The sequence below is a fragment of the Jaculus jaculus genome, chromosome 13, assembly GCF_020740685.1.
Source record: "Jaculus jaculus isolate mJacJac1 chromosome 13, mJacJac1.mat.Y.cur, whole genome shotgun sequence".
In the NCBI taxonomy this organism is placed as follows: Eukaryota; Metazoa; Chordata; class Mammalia; order Rodentia; family Dipodidae; genus Jaculus; species Jaculus jaculus.
Genome location: NC_059114.1, coordinates 56,555,126 through 56,574,164, shown reverse-complemented (window position 1 = coordinate 56,574,164; position 19,039 = coordinate 56,555,126).

Below are 19,039 nucleotides of genomic sequence, written 5' to 3'. Positions count from 1 at the left end.
CCCCTCCCATTAGACCCTCCTTGTTAATGAAAATGGGTCGTGCATTGTGGAGTTAGCCCCCAGTTATTAGTATTTTTAATGATGGCTGTCCTTACTGGAGTAATGTTGACTCTATAGTCATTTTAGTTTGCATTTTCTAATTGTTAGGGATGCTGAACATTTTCTTAAGTGTGTGTTATCCATTTGTAATTCTTCCTCTGAGAACTCCCTATTCAGTTCTCTGCCCTACTTTTGGTGCAGATTGTTTGGTTTTAGAAGTTGCTGGTTTTTTGTGTGTTTTTTTGAGGTAAGGTTTCACTCTGGCCCAGGCTGATCAGGAATTAACTATGTAGTCTCAGAGTGGCCTCAAACTCATGGTGATTCTCCTACCTCTGCCTCACGAGTGCTGGAATTAAAGACGTGTGCCATCACGCAGGTGGTGTGGCAGGTTTTTTAGAGTTTTTTTGTAGACATTAGATGTTAGACTTCTGATATTGTTACAGTGGGTAATATATTGGCTCTGCTTATGGTGTGTTTGTCTGTGCAAAGGCTTTTTTAGCTTCATGAGATCCCATTGGTTGAGTGCTTATTTAATTTCCTGGGCTACTGGTTTTTGTTTAGGATTACTTTCCCAACTCCTATATTGTGAAAAGTGCCTATTTTTCTTCCTGTAGGAGAAGAGTTTCAGGGCTTATAGGGCTTAACTCATTTGGACTTGATTTTTGTGCATGGAGTAATAAGTGAGTCTATTGTCATTTTTTTCTATATGGTCATTCAATTTGTCCATAACCATTTGTTGAAGATGCTGTCTTTTCTGCAGTCTACATTATTGCCACCTTTGTCAAAGATCAAATACCTGTAGTTACTTGATCTAAGGTCTGAGTCTTCAGTTCTGTTCCACTGGTTTATGTTTCTATTCTTATGCCAGGACCATGATGTTTTTGTTAGTATGGCTTTAGATCAGGCATGGTGACAACTTCAGAGGTATTTATTTTGCTGAGGATCTAACTGGATATCTGAGGTCTGCTTATATTCCATATTAATTTTGAGATTGTGCAGAATAAAGCTTGCAATTTTACTTGTATTAAATTAAATTTGTATATTGCTTTTGGTAGCCTTGCCATTTTCACAATAGTAATTCTATCTATCCAAGAGCCTGGAAGATCCAATTCAGCCTCAATTTATTTCTTAAGTTTTTATATGTTTCCATTATGTAGGTATTTCACATCTTTGGTTACTGTTATTCCAAGGTATTTAATTTTTGTGGTTGGCATTGAAAATTGGACAGCCTCACTGATTTCTTTCTCTGTATATTTGTCCTTTGGATATAGAAAGGCTACTGATTTTTGTGTATTAATTTTGTATCCTGCCTCTTTTTTGAGGGAAGTTATCACCTTTAGAAGTTCTAAGATGTATATTTTTGCTTCACTTACATATAGGATAATGTCATCTACAATTGGGCTAATTTGACAACTTCTTTTATAATTTGAATCCCTTTCATTTCTTTCTCCTGTCTTATTGCTTGTGGTAGTATTTCTAGCTCTACATTGATGAGCAGCAATGAGAGTGGGCACCCCTGTCTTGTTCCCAATCTCAGTTGGTACTCTTTGAGTCTTTCCCCATTAAGTATTATTTGGTCTTTGGGTACTTTATATATAGCCTTTATTGTTTTCAGGTATGAACTGTCCATGAAATGGAATTGTGTTTTGTCAAACGCCTTCTCTACAACAACTGATATTTTCATGTGGTTCTTGTGGTTACGTTTATTTATGTAGTGTATTATGTTGAACAATTTACATATGTTGAACCATCACAGCACCCCTGGTATGAAGCCAACTTGAACAAGGTGGATAATGCTTTTGATGTATTATTGAATTTGGCTTGTGAGGATTTTCTTCAGGATTCATGGAAGTGATAATTTGTTTAGGAAATGAATTCTCTTTGAGTTTAGTTTTGCTAGGTTGTATGTGTCTAGGAATTCATACATTTCTTACAGATCATCCAATTTTGTTTAAAAGATGTTTTGTAAGTAAGTCCTAATGATTATTCAATTCATTAATTTCATTGATGTCTCTTGTGACCTTTCCTTTTACATTTTTGATTTTGTTAATTTGAGACTTTTCATTTCTTTTCTTTCTTTCTTTCTTTTTTTTTTTTTTTTTTCTTGATCAAATTGACCAGGAGTTTACGAATCCCATTTATTTATTTATTTATTTTATTTGCTACAAACCAGCCCCTCATTCCACTGATTTTTTTTTCATTATTCTTTTTTTTTCTCAATTTTTACTAACATTTTCCATGATTATAAAAAATATCCCATGGTAATACCCTCCCTCCCTCCTCAAATTTTCCCCTTTGAAATTCCATTCTCCATCATACCCCTACCCATCACAATCATTCTACTTACATATACACAATACCAACCTATCAAGTACCCTCCTCCTTTCCTTTCTCTTCCCTTTATATCTCCTTTTAAACTTACTGGCCTCTACTACTGAGTTTTTTTTTTTTTCCTTCTCATGCGAAGCCCAATCATCTGTAGCCAGGATCCACATATGAGGGAGAACATGTGGCACTTGGCTTTCTGGGCCTGGGTTACCTAATTAGTATAATCCTTTCTAGATCCATCCATTTTCTTGCAATTTCATAACTTCATTTTTCTTTACCTCTGAGTAGAACTCCATTGTATAAATGTGCCATATCTTCATTATCCACTCATCAGTTGAGGGACATCTAGGCTGGTTCCATTTCTCAGATATTATAAATTGAGCAGAAATAAATATTGTTGAGCACATACTTCTAAGGAAATGAGATGATTCCCTAGGATATATGCCTAGGAGTGCTATATCTGCGTCATAAGGTAGATCAGTCTTTGGCTGTTTTAGGAACCTCCACACTGATTTCCACAATGGCTGGACCAGATTGCATTCTCACCAGCAGTGTAGAAGGGTTCCTCTTTTCCACATCCCCGCCAACATTTATGATCATTTGTTTTCACGATGGTAGCCAACCTCACAGGAGTGATATGGAATCTCAATGTAGTTTTAATGTGCATTTCCCTGATGACTAGTGACGTAGAACATTTTTTTAGATGCTTGTATGCCATTCGTATTTCTTCCTTTGAGAATGCTCTATTTAGCTCCATAGCCCATTTTTTGATTGGCTTGTTTGATTCCTTATTATTTAACTTTTTGAGTTCTTTGTATATCCTAGATATTAATCCTCTATCAGATATATAGCTGGCGAAGATTTTTTCCCATTCTGTAGGTTGTCCCTTTGCTTTTTTCACTGTGTCCTTTGCAGTGCAAAAACTTTGCAAATTCATGAGGTCCCAGTGATTAATCTGTGGTTTTATTGCCTAAGAAATTAGGGTTGTATTCAGAAAGTCTTTGCCAAGACCAATATGTTGAAGGGTTTCCCCTACTTTTTCCTGTAGCAATTTCAGAGTTTCCAGTTTGATGTTAAGGTCTTTAATCCATTTGGACTTAATTCTTCTGCATGGAGAGACAGAAGGATTTATTTTCATCCTTCTACAGATACATATCCAGTTTTCCCAACACCATCTGCTGAAGAGGCTATCTTTTCTCCAAAGAGTATTTTTCACATTTTTATCGAATATCAGGTGGCTATAGCTACCTGGACTTACATCTGCGTCCTCTATTCTGTTCCATTGATCTACATGTCTGATTCTGTGCCAGTATCTCACTGTTTTTGTTACTATGGCTCTGTAGTATAGGTTAGAATCAGGTATGATGATACCACCAGCCTTATTTTTGTTGCCCAGTATTATTTTAGATATTCGAGGTTTTTTGTGATTCCAAATGAATTTTTGGATTGCTTTTTCTATTTCCATGAAGAATGCAATAGGAATTTTGATGGGGATTGCATTAAATGTGTAGATTGCTTTTAGTAAGATTTGTTAAGGTTTGCTTTGTGTCCTAATACATGATCTATTTTAGAGAATGTTCCATGTGCTGCTGAAAAGAATGTATAAGAATGTATATTCTTCAGCATTTGAATGAAATGTCCTGTATATATCTGTTAGGTCCACTCCTTCTATGACCTCATTAAGTCCAGATGCCTCTCGGTTTATTTTTTCCTGGGATGACCTGTCTAATGGTGAGTGGGGTGTTAAAGTCACCCACTACCACTGTGTTTGGTGTTATCTGTGACCTTAGTTCTAACAGTGTTTGATAAATTTGGGAGCACCCATGTTAGGTGCATATATGTTTAGGATTGTAATGTCCTTCTGTTGGAGTGTGCCCTTAATCAATATAGAGTGACCTTCCTTATCTTTCTTGACTAATGTTGGACTGAAGTCTACCTTGTCAGATATTAGGATAGCAACACCTGCCTGTTTTCTGGGCCCATTTTCTTGAAACACTGTTTCCCAACCTTTCACCATAAGATAATACCCATCCTTTGTAGAAATGTGAGTTTCTTGGAGACAACAAATTGCAGGATCCTGCTTTTTAACCCAGTCTATATACTTATATCTTTTGGTTGGGGCATTGAGGCTGTTGATATTAAGTGATATTATTGAAAGGTGTATATTTATGTTTGCCTTTTTTTTTTTTTTTGTGGTTCTGGTTCTACCTTTGCTCTCTTGTGTTAACTAGTATTTGCGTATTGTTTGTTTTTCCCAGGTTCCTTATATGTGTGCTTTTCCTTCTCTTTGGCATGGAGGATTCTTTCAAGTATTTTCTGTAGAGCTCGTTTTGTCTTCAAATACTCCTTTAGCCTGCTTTTGTCATGGAATGTCCTTATTTCTACATCTATTTGAATGGATAGCTTTGCAGGATAAAGTAACCTTGGTTGACAGTTGTTATCTTTCAGAGTTTGGAATACATCACTCCAAGCCTTTCTGGCTTTTAAAGTTTGTGTTGAGTAATCTGCTGTAATCCTGATGGGCTTGCCTTTGTAGGTAACTTGATTTTTCTCTCTAACTGCTTTCAATATTTTTTCTTTGGATTGTGTGTTTGGTAGTTTGATTGTAATATGGTGAGGAGAGGTTCTTTCCAGGTTTTGTCTGGCTGGTGTTCTAAAGGATTCCTTTATGTGCATTGGCACCTCTTTCACAATTTAGGGGAAGTTTTCTTCTGTGATTTTGTTGAGGATGCTTACTATGCCTTTGGAGTGAAATTCTTCTCCTTCTACTGTGCCCTGAATTCTTATGTTTGATCTTTTCATAGTGTCCCAAATATCTTGAAATTCCCATTCATACTTTTCTGTTAGTTTGTCTTTCTCTTTGTTGGACTGTATTAGATCTGCCACCTGGTCTTCTAGCTTAGATATTCTGTCCTCTCCTTAATCCATTGTACTGGTGAGATTTTCTACAGAGTTTTTTTTATTTATTATTATTTTTTTTTATTTCATTAACTGTGTTCTTCATTGCTTGTAATTCTGCCTGGTTTTTCTTTATTATTTCTATTTCCTTATTTATGTCTTGTATTGACTTCTTTATTTCATTAAATTGATGGCCTGTGTCTTCTTTGATTCTTTTATTTCCTTTTTGATTTCTTTGAACATATTTACAGTCATTCTTTTGAAATCTTTCTCAGGCATTTCCCCTAACTCGTTCTCACTGGAGGTAATTACTGATGCATTAATACTTTTTAGTGGATTTATATTGCCTTTATTTTTGGTGTTTCTTGTGTTATAATGTATATATATTTGCATCTTGGATTAAGTTAATGCTTGTATTTCCTAGTTAGGTGGGTATTCTTAGCTGTATCAATTGATTTGATGTTATATATCTTCAGTGTAGGAGATTAACATGTTAAGTGTGGCTCTTAACACTCTCGGAGTATCTAGAAAAGTGTTCCTAGGGGTTGGGTTTGCCTGCTATGGGAGTATTCAAGTAGGATGAGTGGCACAAAATACAGGTAGATTCTAAAATTTAACTAACCACTGCACACATTCAATCATAACAGCACAGAGTATTTAGGCAAGAGTAGTTATTATAACAACCAGATCCTCTATCAACAAAGAGGTTAAGATTTCTGGTCTGTTGAGGGTTCCAAGTCAGCTTGTGACCAAGTGAGACCCTTCCCTGGTGCAATCCCAGTTACCTTTTTGGATCATTTTCGTCTCAGTCAAGTAGTCTGGCTGTGTTGCTGGACCACTGTTCTGTTTTCTGGAGCTGGGCACAGGCTTTTCCTGCAGGGCAAACTAAGCCTGGCAACTGTGGCCCTGCAGATCGGCACCCCCACTGCTGGATCCGATGCTGCTGCTGCTGCTGCTGCTGCTGCTGCTGCTGCTGCTGAATCCACCGATGCTGCTGCTGAAGTTGCCGCTGCTGGGTCCGCTGCTGCTGGAGCCGTTGTTGCCAGTGCCAGAACCACTGCTGTTGCTGCTGGATCTGGAGCCATGGCTTCCACTGCCGGAGCCGGGGCTGCTGCTGCCGGAGCTGCTTCACCCTGTATGTGTGGGCTTTTTCTCCCCTGGGCTGTTGTGGCCTGGTTCTTATGCTGCCATCATAACTGGTAGTCCTCCACTGATTTTTTTTTTTAATTGTGTTCTTAGGTTCCAATTCATTAATTTGGCTCTCACCTTGATTATTTTTTCCATCCTGAGCTCTTAGGGTTTGATTCTTCTTCTTTTTCCAGTGCCTTTAGGTTGATAGTCAGGTTATTAATTTGGGATTTCTCTGCCTTTGTTATAAAGGCATTTAGTGCTATGAATTTTCCCCTTAGCACTGCCTTCACTGTGTCCCATAAGTTTTGGTAGGTTGTGTTTTCATTATAATTCATTTATAGCAATTTCACAGTTTCTTTTCGATTTCTTCAAGAACCTATTCATTGTTTAAAATTAAGTAATTTAGTCTGCAATAGTTGGTGGTGTTCTTGATGTGTCTCTTGTTTATTTCTAGCTTTAACACATTGTTATCTGATAGGATGGATGCAGGAAATTATTCAACTTTCCTGGTTTTATGCAGGCATGCTTTATGGCCTAATATATGGTCTATTTTGGAGAAGGTTCCATGGGGTACTGAGAAGAATGTGTATTCTGTAGAGTTGTGGTGGACAGTTTTGTAGATGTCGAGTAAGTCTACCTGATCTATGGTTTTGTTGAGATCTATTATTTGCCTGTTAATTTTCTGCTTGTATGATCTGTCTATTGATTATAGTGGAGTATTTAAGTTTTAAACTATGATGGTGTTGGTGCTTGTTTCTGTTTTTTTTTTTTTTGTTGTTGTTGTTGTTTGTTTGTTTGTTTGTTTGTTTTTGTCAGGTAGATTTTGTTTTATTAAACTTACACCTATGGTGCATCTATGTTTAGTGCATATACGTTTATGACTATGATGTTCTCATGTTATGTCATTCCTCTGAAGAGTAAGAAGTGGCCTTCTTTGCCCTTTTTGATTACTTTTGGCTTGAATTTTATTTTACCAGATATTAATATAGCAACCCCTGCTTGTTTTATATTTCTATTTGTTTGACATATCTTTTCCATCCTTTCATCCTGAGGAGGTGTTTATCTTTAGTGGTAGGGTGGATTTCTTAAGGACAGTAGATAAAAGGGACCATTTTTAAATCTACCATGATAACTTGTGTCTTTTAATGGATGAGTTAAGGCTTAATATTTAAGGTTATTACTATAAGGTGTGATATTTATCCCTGCCATAATATGTGCTTCATTATGTTTGGGGCTTCCATGGGTTTTTAATTTTTTGAGTCTGGTCTATTTATGTTTTTTTTTTTTCCTATGACTCATTTATTGAAGGAGACAAATTGAATGGCCTGAGGGAGGGGCCATCTAGATGACAGCCAGGACAGAGCTGGCACCACACAGGGCAAGGTAATTGTTTTTGTTGTCTTCTTCTTGTTGGCTCTTGAGATTGGTTGTTTGACTCTTCTGTATGGTGTCTTCCCTGAAGTATTCTCTGTAGGTTTGGCTTTGTGTTCATATAATCATAGAGTTAACTTTTTTCAGGGAGTTTTCCTTTCACTTTCCATTATTATGGGTACTTTTGCTAGGTAGAGAAGCTTAGGTTGGAAGTCATAGTTTTTGAGACTTTGAAGTGTTCCATTCCAGGCCATTCTGGATTTCAGGGTTTCCACTGAGAAATTTGACATAATTCTGATGGGATTGCCTCTGTGTGTTGTGAGCTGTTTCTCTTTTGCTGCTTTTAACATTCTCTTTTTTCATTGTTAAGTTTTAACTATGATATGCTTTGGAGAGATTGTTCTTTGGTCCTGACTGTTTGGTGTTCTGTGGGCTTCTTTAATCTGGATGGGCCTCTCTTCAGAGATTGGGGAAATTTTCAATAATTTTTTGAGTATGTTTTCTATGCCTCTGGCCTGGATTTCCTCTTCTTCTGATATATACATGATCAGGATGTTTGGTCATTTTAGGGTATACCATAGTTCCCTCATATTCTGTTCACTTGATTTTTTTTCTACACCTTTTTTATTTATTTGTTTTTTTCTTCTGTGTTGTCTTCCAGGTCAGAGATTCTGTCTTCCATATGAGTAGCTCTGTTGTTGAGGGGTTCTAGAAAGGTTTTTAAAGCCTCCATTTGATTTTTGTTTTCTGTTTTATTTTGCCCCATGCATGTCTCTCTTTTTATGAAGTACTAGTCAAGTTCTGATTATCGTGATTCTTCTTGGAATTCATTCTTACATTTGATCAAGTCTTAATTAAGCTTAATCAATCAGTTTTTGAGATCTTCCATTTCTTGATTCACCATCAATTCATTCATATCTTCTTTAAGGGTTCTGATGTTTTCTACAACCAAGTTAAGCCTACTGCAAAAGCTGAACACTCTAAGAGAGGATGATGTTCAATTTCATTAATGTGACTGTTGGTATTTTGATGTTTTCTTCCAGTTCAGCAATTCTTTTGATCAGGGTCTCATTGGTTGTTGTGTTTTCATTTTGGGATTGAATTTCTATTGAATTTTCTATAATTTCATGGGAGGCCTCCATTGTAGGAATAGGCATCCTTGGTGGAGCTCATTCTGTTTTCTCACTTTTTTTTTTTTTTTTTGGTCTACCCAACTTGGAGAGATACTTTATTCTATTGTGGAGGAAGCAACATTTTGTCCTTGTAGCAACTTCAGAGGGTGTTCTGTTTTGAATGTAAGCCAAATTGGTATGCTGGTGTATGATGGGGTTATAACCACAGATACACAGATTGTGGAGATTTCAGGTACATCAAAAAAGCTTGGGGAAGTGGGAGCTCTGGCCTACTCCTTCTATATGCATGTACTTGCACATGAGGATCATGGGTTGGGGAACCAGGAGCCAGAAATTTGGACAACCTGAGGCAAGAGGTTCTTACAATGGCCTGTACACCTTCTGACTGAAGGGAATAGTGATGTTGCTACCCCATAGCCTTTAAAGGTACCATAGCAAAAGGCCTGCTTCCACAGTCCCCACACAGGAATCAGGCCTCCCCAAGTCTGGTAGTGTGACCTACCAAGACTAGGGAATGTGAAGGAGCCAGGAAGCAGTGTTGTAGCCTACTCACTCCTTGCTATGTGTGCCCTCCCATGCAGGGTATCTGGGAATTGGGGATCAAGGTGCACTTCAATCAAGAAGGGGGAGCAAGGAGCCTGCTTCTGTATCAAGCTTTCAGTGCCCATGCAGTCCCAAGCCAGCTGCATGGGACCTACTGGGACCACAGATCCCATCTACTCACTCCAAACTGCACTGACACATGTTCCAGACCAGGGTATCAGGACCAAGGAACTGAGAGGAGCTGGGAAACCGGGATTTGACCTCCTCAGTACACACCTTGTACACCATCCCATTCCGGGTGTCTGGGCAACAAAATTTGTCTTAATTATAAAAGTTACAATTAAGTTGTCTTTGGATATTCAGATATGTAATTAACATGACATTAATTAGAATTGCTGCCAAAAGCCATGGTCATTTTCTCAGTCAGTATTGCCAACTCAAAGTTTGTATTTTTCAGTTATACACAATACTACTATATAATCATTTTGAGATTTTGGTAAAACTATCAATACTTGCATGCATATAATATGAAATCTGTATAAAAGTTGGAACAATTTCAGACAGTCCAAACTTCCTGTATTATCTAAAATAATTGCAAATACTCTGGCAAAAAAAAGAAAAAGAAAAACAGAAAGAAAAAGATGAGAATCATTTACTCATTGGAAAAGCATTAGCCCTTCTGCTTTCATGTAACTCATGGCGTCTCTTTCAGTGTTTCACCATCATTTGACCACCATCTCTCCCTATATGTGTAGGGAGTATATGGTCCATTCACCTCCTAGGTTGAGTCTCCTTCATAAAATTTTTTTATGTGAATCATACGTTTAGATTAGCATAGCTTTTAGTAACTTGCAAGATTTGGAGTACAGGAACTCTGTGGATGCAATGACTCAAAAACTAAGAGTATGTTGTTTCCTGGTAGAGCTGTGGTGATTGTTGAAAAATGGTGCATGTGACTTTGAAGAAGTTGTGAAGGTGGAAAGGTAAAGTAAAAAGCATGTCGGGTCAGACCCTACTACAAAAAATGATTGTGACTGAGAGAAACATTGTCATCAATATTTACAAGAGAAAATCATTTATTAAATACACTAGTGAAAGTGTGTTCCTAAGGTCAGTGAAATTATTTTGACATCTCTGTTTACTGGAGGGAAAATATTAGTTCTCTTCCTTTCAACAAATTTTAAAGAGATGTTCATATGAAATTACTAAGTAGGCTAGTAATTTTATATAATGGTTATGATACAACAAAAATATTTCATTGCAATATGTAATTTATTGTATTTATATTATAACATGTGCTTCCAGATTATACTTGTAACTATGCTCAAAATAATATAATGTGTAATACGTAAAATAAATATTAAAACAGTAGTCAGGGAAGTCATTAGCTGTAATTTCAATTTAAATTTGACTGGAAATTTTAGGAAAAAAAATAGGAAATCACAAGCTCTCTTTATACTTATTTTTGTGAAGAACATTACTAGGCAGGAATATTTAAATAATCAAAATCTAAAAATTAAAACAAATACTTTTGAATGTAAATGAACACAAGTATATGAAATAAACTATTTGGACTTCAAAAACAAATAAAAATATTTACATTAGCTACTCCTATGTCAGGACATGAGTATTTTAGCAGAAGCAGGACAAATCTTATCTTCATTTCTCCATTGTTATTTGAGTTAGGTTTATAAATCATAAGACTGTACACATTAATGAGAAGGTGTTATTCAGTATTACAGTATTTTCCAGGACACAGGATATCTGACAGTCATAAAATAGAAAGCAGAAAAACATTTGTAGCAGTTTATATGGGACTCCATAATAAACTACCACAAACTGGGTACTTAACAACAATGACAGCAAAATTATTTTCAATTTCCAGTTTTCAGTATAATGGTATGACTTGTGATACAAATTCAATTGATTTTTTATCTTCTCTAGACTAGAAATATGTGATAGAATGTTTGACTTTACCCTCTAATCCCAGCCCCAATTCTGATGAAGATCTGTGGTAGGTTATATTTATTGCGGGTAACAATTAGCTTCACTCAGTCTCTGCCAGGAGGGTTTGTGGAAGAGAGGTGTTGGATTGCGAGTGCCTTAGGCTATTCCCACCCACACTGAGGCTCTGAAAATCATTTTTTACCCCTTCTGAAATGTTCCCAAGCCTTGGCAGACAGGTAAAACACCTAATTTAATGTGTTTTCTGTAGCCTCTGGACTGCTGTTTTGATAAGGTGTGAGTGATCACAGTGTCTGTAGCCCTTTCCTTGGAACTGGTTTTCAGGCTAGCCATAAGAGCAGTATTTACGTCACTAATTCTTCTGTAATGACTTCTGGGCCTGTGAAGATAGATCTCATGGTAGACAGTTGGCTGTCTATTGCTGATGTATTGAAGTATCCTGGTTCTCCCCAGTATTCTCTGCCATCTGAAAGATGGAAAAGATTCTTCAACTAAAAGTAGAAACAGTTTGAATTAAAGGGGATGAGCCTAGTTATTAGAGAGAATTACTGATGTGAGTGTCCACTCTTCTTAAAGAGCAATTGAAATTCTCTCTGATGCCTAATAGTTTCCTGTACTAGGTAATCTGGCTTGGTTCCTAGAGCCATATAGGAGTTCTCCACTGAGTGGGTCTCATGCCCAATCTGTGAGTAGTTGGTTACTTACATAGGCTGTGTGTCACTGTTGCACAAGTGGGTATATCTTGCTCAGCTGGTTGCTATTGTAAATAGCAGGATCTCCTGCTTATTTACTCTGTTGGCAACTGATATTGCCTAGCAGTTCTCATAGCTTGTTTCATTACTATAGGTGCAAACCAAAAGAATATTGGATTTCTATGTAGTTCCAGCATGGTCACTTGATGTTCTACAGCCAAAGGCTGTGGTGTCTTCAACAATAGACACTTATTTTTTTTTCCTCTCTCTTGCAGGTAACCAAGTCTTTTGGAAATGGCCTGTGTTATTTTGCATACATTATGTTTCTTCCTGACTAATATCTCAGTTTTGTGGTATGGACGGGGAAGGAGAAGACAATGTGCTGGGGTACTTCTGTCCCTAGGAATTACTATCCACAGCCCATGGTTTTAGGGATAAATTTTCTTCTCATTCTACGGGGCTCTGCTCTTGGGTTCTCCTTCCCCCTTATTGAGGGTAAAGGCTTGTTGAATGATATCCAGGAAGAAGTATTCCTTTTTTTTTTTTTTTTTCCTATGAGGTAGAATCTCACTGTGGCTGAGCTGACTTGGAATTCACTATGTAACCTCAGAGTAGCCTCAGACTCACAGTGATCCTCCTACCTTTGCCTCCCAAGTGCTGGGATTAAAGATGTGGACCATCATGTCCAGTGGTGAAGAAGTTTTCTATGTAATTCATAGTACATTAGTTTTGTGTATTGCTATCCCTCTTCCTCTACCTGTGAGACCTTTCCATCTCTTTTTGTTTTCTTTATTCCTTCCTTCCTTTTTTCTTTCTTTCTTTCTCTTCCTTCTTACCATCAGCTAGTTGTCAAGTAGCCTTCCCTCTTCTACCCACCCCCCATTTCCCTCTTTTCCTAGCTTTATTATAGTATGATGTCCATACTACTGAGTATTTTGACAGGGCAGAAACCTAACATAACAAGAAGGCACTTGATGTGGGTAAGCAATCTATACTCTCCAATGTACTGTATTACTAAATTGAGAAGCTTAGTAGGTTAGTAGTGTCAAATATTTTCGCTGTTATGCAATATCCAAGTGAATAATTATCATTTAAGTAGTTATTAGGCTATATATTATTTCTCAAGTGTTTATTTCATCATATAATTGAAGATATTTTCTTATGTCCATTTTAATTACTACAGAAAAAAATTCTGCTTTAAAATGATTTTTCAAAGAAACAGAGAAATATTTTCTTTTTTATATATTTTTAAGTTTGTTTTTTGACATGACCTATTATTTAGACCAGCTGCTTGGAACTTGTGATGCTTCTGTACCAGTCTCTGAAGTGTTGGAATTATACTTGTGTGTCAATGTCTAGCTTAAAATGACTATTTTCTAATTAAATCATTAATGTAAGCAAAAAGTAGAAATCCATTAAATAAAAAGGCCCGATTAAGAAGATAAATTAATAGAATCAAATGAAAGTGAGAATTTGAATTTAGGGGAAAAGTGGGAAATCTGAAAAAAATATATTAGAATGGGCAAATTAATGAATGTCTGTTTCTGTCTCTGTAGAGAATGATACTAGAATTTTGGCTGATATTGCACTGAAATTGCAGATTGATTTGGCAGGATGGCCATTGTTGCAGTCCAGTTCACATTGCTGGTAGAAATCACCCAACCAAGAGCAGCTTCTGGGAAAAAGGTTTATTTTGGCTTACAGGCTCAAGGGGAAGCTCCACAATGGCAGGGGAAAATGATGACATGAGCAGAGGGTAGACATCACCCCCTGGCCAACATAAGGTGGACCACAGCAACAGGAGGGTGTGCCAAACACTGGCATGGGGAAACTGGCTATAAAGCCCATAAGCCCGCCCCCAACAATACACTCCCTCCAGGAGGCATTAATTCCCAAATATCCATCAGCTGGGAACCTAGCATTCAGAACACCTAAGTTTATGGGGGAACACCTGAATCAAACTGCCACATTCCGCCCCTGGCCCCCATAAACTGATATCCATACATGATGTAAAATACAATGCATTCAGTCTGACTTTAAAATTCCCTATAGTTTTTATCAATCCCAATGATATTCATACATCCCCATAGTCCAAGATCTTTTAGCTGAGCCATAATACCAAAAAATAACCTCAAAAAACCCATAATGGCACAGAATAAATATTCACACTGCAAAAGATGGCATTGGGCATAGCAAGGAAACATTCAACCAATACAAGATTTAAACAACTGGGACAAACAAACTCTGTAGCTTCAAGTCCAGCAACTCTAGCCAGTGACAAATCTTCAAGTCCATTAATTCTAACCAGCAACAAGTCTCTGGCATTCCAATTGCACCCCTCCAGCTAGGCTACTCACAGTCCTGGGAAACTTCATTGGGGCCGGCAGCTCCTTGTCAGCCATCTCATGGTCCCAGCATCTCCACTGGGTCTCCATTGCAAGCCACAGTTCATCCTCATGGCCCCATGGGGTCTCTATGCAGGCAACCAGCAACCCTGCTTCACACTGCCCATGGCCATTTCGAAAACACAAGACCGTGTTGCAAACTCAATGACCCTCTTTCCAACATTTCTTGTACTCCATGATACGAGGTAGGGTTCCAATTTGTTAATCCAAGGGGGAATAAAGCAGACTTTGAAGAACAGGACACTCTTTAAGCACCTAGGCCCCTTCAAAAGAGTCTACATTCTTCTTGTTGCCCCAGCGCAGGTCAGCTAGCACAGTCTCAAAGGTTGTAATCTTTCAGTTGCAGCTAAACAGGCAACAGTTCACCCAAAGGTTTTTCTTTCTGTGCCATATCCTTCTGCACACACCAGTTCATTTCTATGCAAAGCAACTCTGCACAACTTCTCAGGACACGGGCATAAGAGCAAGCTTCTCACACAAACTGCTAGCTCAGTCCAGGCACAGCTCTTTCTCACCCTCATAAGCCAAACCTCACAGTCCATAGTTCTTACTTCATTCAGGTCTTGCAGCTCAGACCAGAATAGTCCATCAAGCTGTACTTACAGCACTGCAAGGCATCTCTTAGGCCAAGGTTTCAACTCCTCCCACATTCCTCTTGAAAATAAGCTCCAAAAGGCGGAAGCCACATAGTCAGGTGTCTAGCAGCAATCCCACTCCTCGGTACCACTTTACTGTTGCAGTCCGGTTCGCATTGCTGGTAGAAATCACCCAACCAAGAGGAGCTTCTGGGAAAAAGAGATTTATTTTGGCTTACAGGCTCAAGGGGAAGCTCCACAATGGCAGGGGAAAACAATGACATGAGCAGAGGGTGGACATCACACCCTGGCCAACATAAGGTGGACCACAGCAACAGGAAGGTGTGCCAAACACTGGCATGGGGAAACTGTCTATAAAGCCCATAAGCCCGCCCCTGAATCAAACCACCACAGCCATTTTAACAATACTAATTCTACCTCTCATAAGCATGGAAGGTCTTTTCATCTTCTGGTATCATCATTTTGTTTCTTCAGAGTTTTAATTAAATAAGTCTTTCACTTCATATATATATATATATATTTATTTATTTTGAGGCTATAATAAATAGGATTGTTTCCTGATATCTTTCTTCTGTATATAGTTGAAATTCATATCTAGTGAAATAACTGATTTTTATATTGTAAATTTGCATCATGTGACTTTGCTAAAAGTACTCATAAGTTCCTGGAGTTTTCTGGTGTAGAGTTTATGGATCCCTTATTACACAATCTTATCCTCTACAAATAAGGATATCTTAATTTTATACTTTCATATTTGCATCCCTTTCATTTTCTACTCTTATTGCTTCTGTTAAGACTTAAGTGCTATGTTGAATAGGAGTCAAGAGAGTGGACACCCTTGTCTTATTCCTAATCCTAGTGTGAATGTTTTAAGTTTTTCACCATTTTAGCATGATGTTGGCTGTACATTTTTCACATGTAAAGTTTATTAAGCTGAGATATGTTTCTTTCATTCCTAACTTCTCTAGAACTTTCATTTTGAAGGGATATTGAATTTTGTCAAAGAAATTTTCTTCATCAATTGATATGAACATATGATTTCTGTCTTTGATTCTATTTATATGATGCATAACATTGATGGATTTGTATATGTTGAAACATCATTGTCTTTATCTGTTCTTGAGTTCTGTGGCCAGGCATTTTATTGTAAATTATTATATCTACATTCATCAGAAGATTAGTCTATAATTTTCTGTTTTGGTTGTATTTTTATCTGATTTTGTATCAGAGGCCACTAGAGGGAAATCATGCCTGGTAATGTAAATCTGATATCAAATCCATGGTGATGACTTAGGCTCTAGAGGGGAATGAATTGCTGTGGTTCTGTTACTTGGCTAACATGTCAAACTGCCTTCCAAACACTTATGCTTGTTTCCTTAGTTCTGTTTACAGCCCCAAACCTAGTAGTTTGTTTATGCGAACAATAGAGGCCAAGACAGAGATGTATAGATGGTGTCATTACCAAGAATAAGTGAGTACTGTGCGTTCATCCCTAAGCACTACTTTTAACCACACCCCCAGATATTCAGGGAGCCTCCAATAGAAGGGCTGGAAAGAATATAAGCACAGAAGGCTAGGAAGGGGTGCTATGAAATACTGCCTTCTAGATAGGACAAGGATTCTGTGCTTATGACCTCTGCACATGTGGTTTCCTACACATTACTGAGTCTGTTGGTATTTTTGCATGGGTTAGGGAAGAAACCATGAGACTCCACAACTTACAGAGTAAAAGAAATGACTACAGGGAGAGAACAAGTTATGTATATTTGCAGTATATCTCATTATCCAATATGTATGCCTCGAATCATGATTATACAAGTGGTCCTAATTTACATAGTGGATCAAATAAAGGAGAATATAAGTAAATGAGGTAAGACAGTAAGACAGGAATGCAAAGTAAGAAGACATATTTCTGTGGGCTGAAAATGGGGAAGAGAGTATAACTGGGGTGATGAGACAAAAATGCATTGTATACATGTACAAAAATACAAAAAGGAAAAAATGTGATCATACCCCAAAGTCAGTATGAATCCTATCACTAACATTGAAATTTTATGTTAATTTGGATGAGAATGAAATAAGCCATGAATAAGATTTTTTTTCCTTAAAAATCAGCATCTCAAATGGTGCCTGTAGTTGTTTGAATGGATGGCCCCCAATATATTCATAAATTTTTAAAGTTTTTAATTTAGATCTGTAGCCACCTGGTTTGAGGAGGTGTCCCTGTGGGTGGATCCTAGTGCCCAGACCTAAGGTTTGGAGGTAGATTTAGAATTGCAGTCTAAAGAAATGCAAAGTACCTGAACTTTGGAGTTCCTAAGTGTGCTTGCTTCTGGTGCTGGTGTGGTGTGGCTTGTGGTTTTTCTCTCCTGGCTTTGGCCTGTGAAAAGGAGATCCACTTCTTCTGCCATTATGGAACTTCCCTTTTATCTTCAATAAAATCCCCTCCTCAAAAACTGCTTGTCTAGAAGTTAATCCCAGCAACCTGAAACTGTCTATGTACAGAGCCCTTGGAAAAATGCTTTTCCCTCTCTCTCTCTCTCTCTCTCTCTCTCTCTCTCTCTCTCTCTGTGTGTGTGTGTGTGTGTGTGTGTGTGTTGCAGCACTTGAATTTAAAGACTCATACAGGCAGGCACTCTACCATTGAGCCATAATCCATGCCTTGGGAGAATGTATTAACATGGCAAGATTCCTATGAAATTTAAAAGCAATTGTTCCTCTTTCCATTATTTAGTCTTTCATTCTTCCTGGAGGGGAACCATGAGGATTTCCATGCTCTACTTTTATGAGATGAAAAATTATTTTTTGGATCCCTAGGGTTCCACAGTAGCTTAGTGGGAATACTAGGTTGCTGCCAACATGACAAGCACATGTGACATGTACAATTTTGTGAGAACTTTTTCATGAATAAATTTTCATAATTTGTTTTGAAAGTTCATCAACTGGCAAATGAAGCCACAATAATAATCTTTAGCAAGGAAAGAAGTGTATACATCAATGTGTTTCCAAAAATGTATCTTACATATAGTCCTCATTTTTCCAAAAAGCAGACAGAATAAAAGTTAAATTATACCACAAGATGTGAGCAAGATCAACTATATATTTACAAACAAATGACTTTTTACATGGTAAGTTTTTTTTCCCCCCCTAAAGTTATGATTGATAGTTTATCCTGACAAAATCTGGATTGGTAGCTACAGACCCTCAGGACAGATTTTATATCATTACAAGCCCTTCTGTCTTCTAAAACTAACATTGAAAAATCACTTATGGCCATAACCTTCAGAGTTCAGGTTTCCTGAACTCAAGTCAAGCCAAACACAAGTAACACACGCACCTGTAATCCTTATGTGCCTATGACATGTGAGGCAGAATATAGTGAATCCTGAAGCTAGTGGGACAACTCGTCTGGCATAGACAGTGACAAATAATAGTGACAGTTTAAACAATATGAAATGGCATGGTAAAAGGGGAAGGAAAATAGCCTGAGGTTGTCTTCTAACTTTCACTACACCATAGAATGTATGCCATGGCAAATGTATGCCCAACTAACGCCCAATTCATAATACACATACATACACATGCACATGTATGCCTATACAGATAGACAAGATGATGAAGATAATCATAACCTATATTACTAAACATTAAAAACATTCTCTGTAGAGATTTTAGCTAATAGGAGTAAATATTAAATAATGTTGAAATATCAAATAATGTTGAAAGTTTGATTATGTTGTCACCAGGCTTTCTTGATTATGAAACAGGGGACATTCTGCTTTTTGAAGAGATCACTGAAATGTATATTACCAGAGAGTGAGCAAAATAACTTACACATTTCAGCATTTAGGATGAGCACAGCTACCTCGTTGCTGCTATCCTTTGCAGCACTGGAACCCAGTTTCATTAGTCTTTCCTTGTGACCCAAAGTCTAGAGG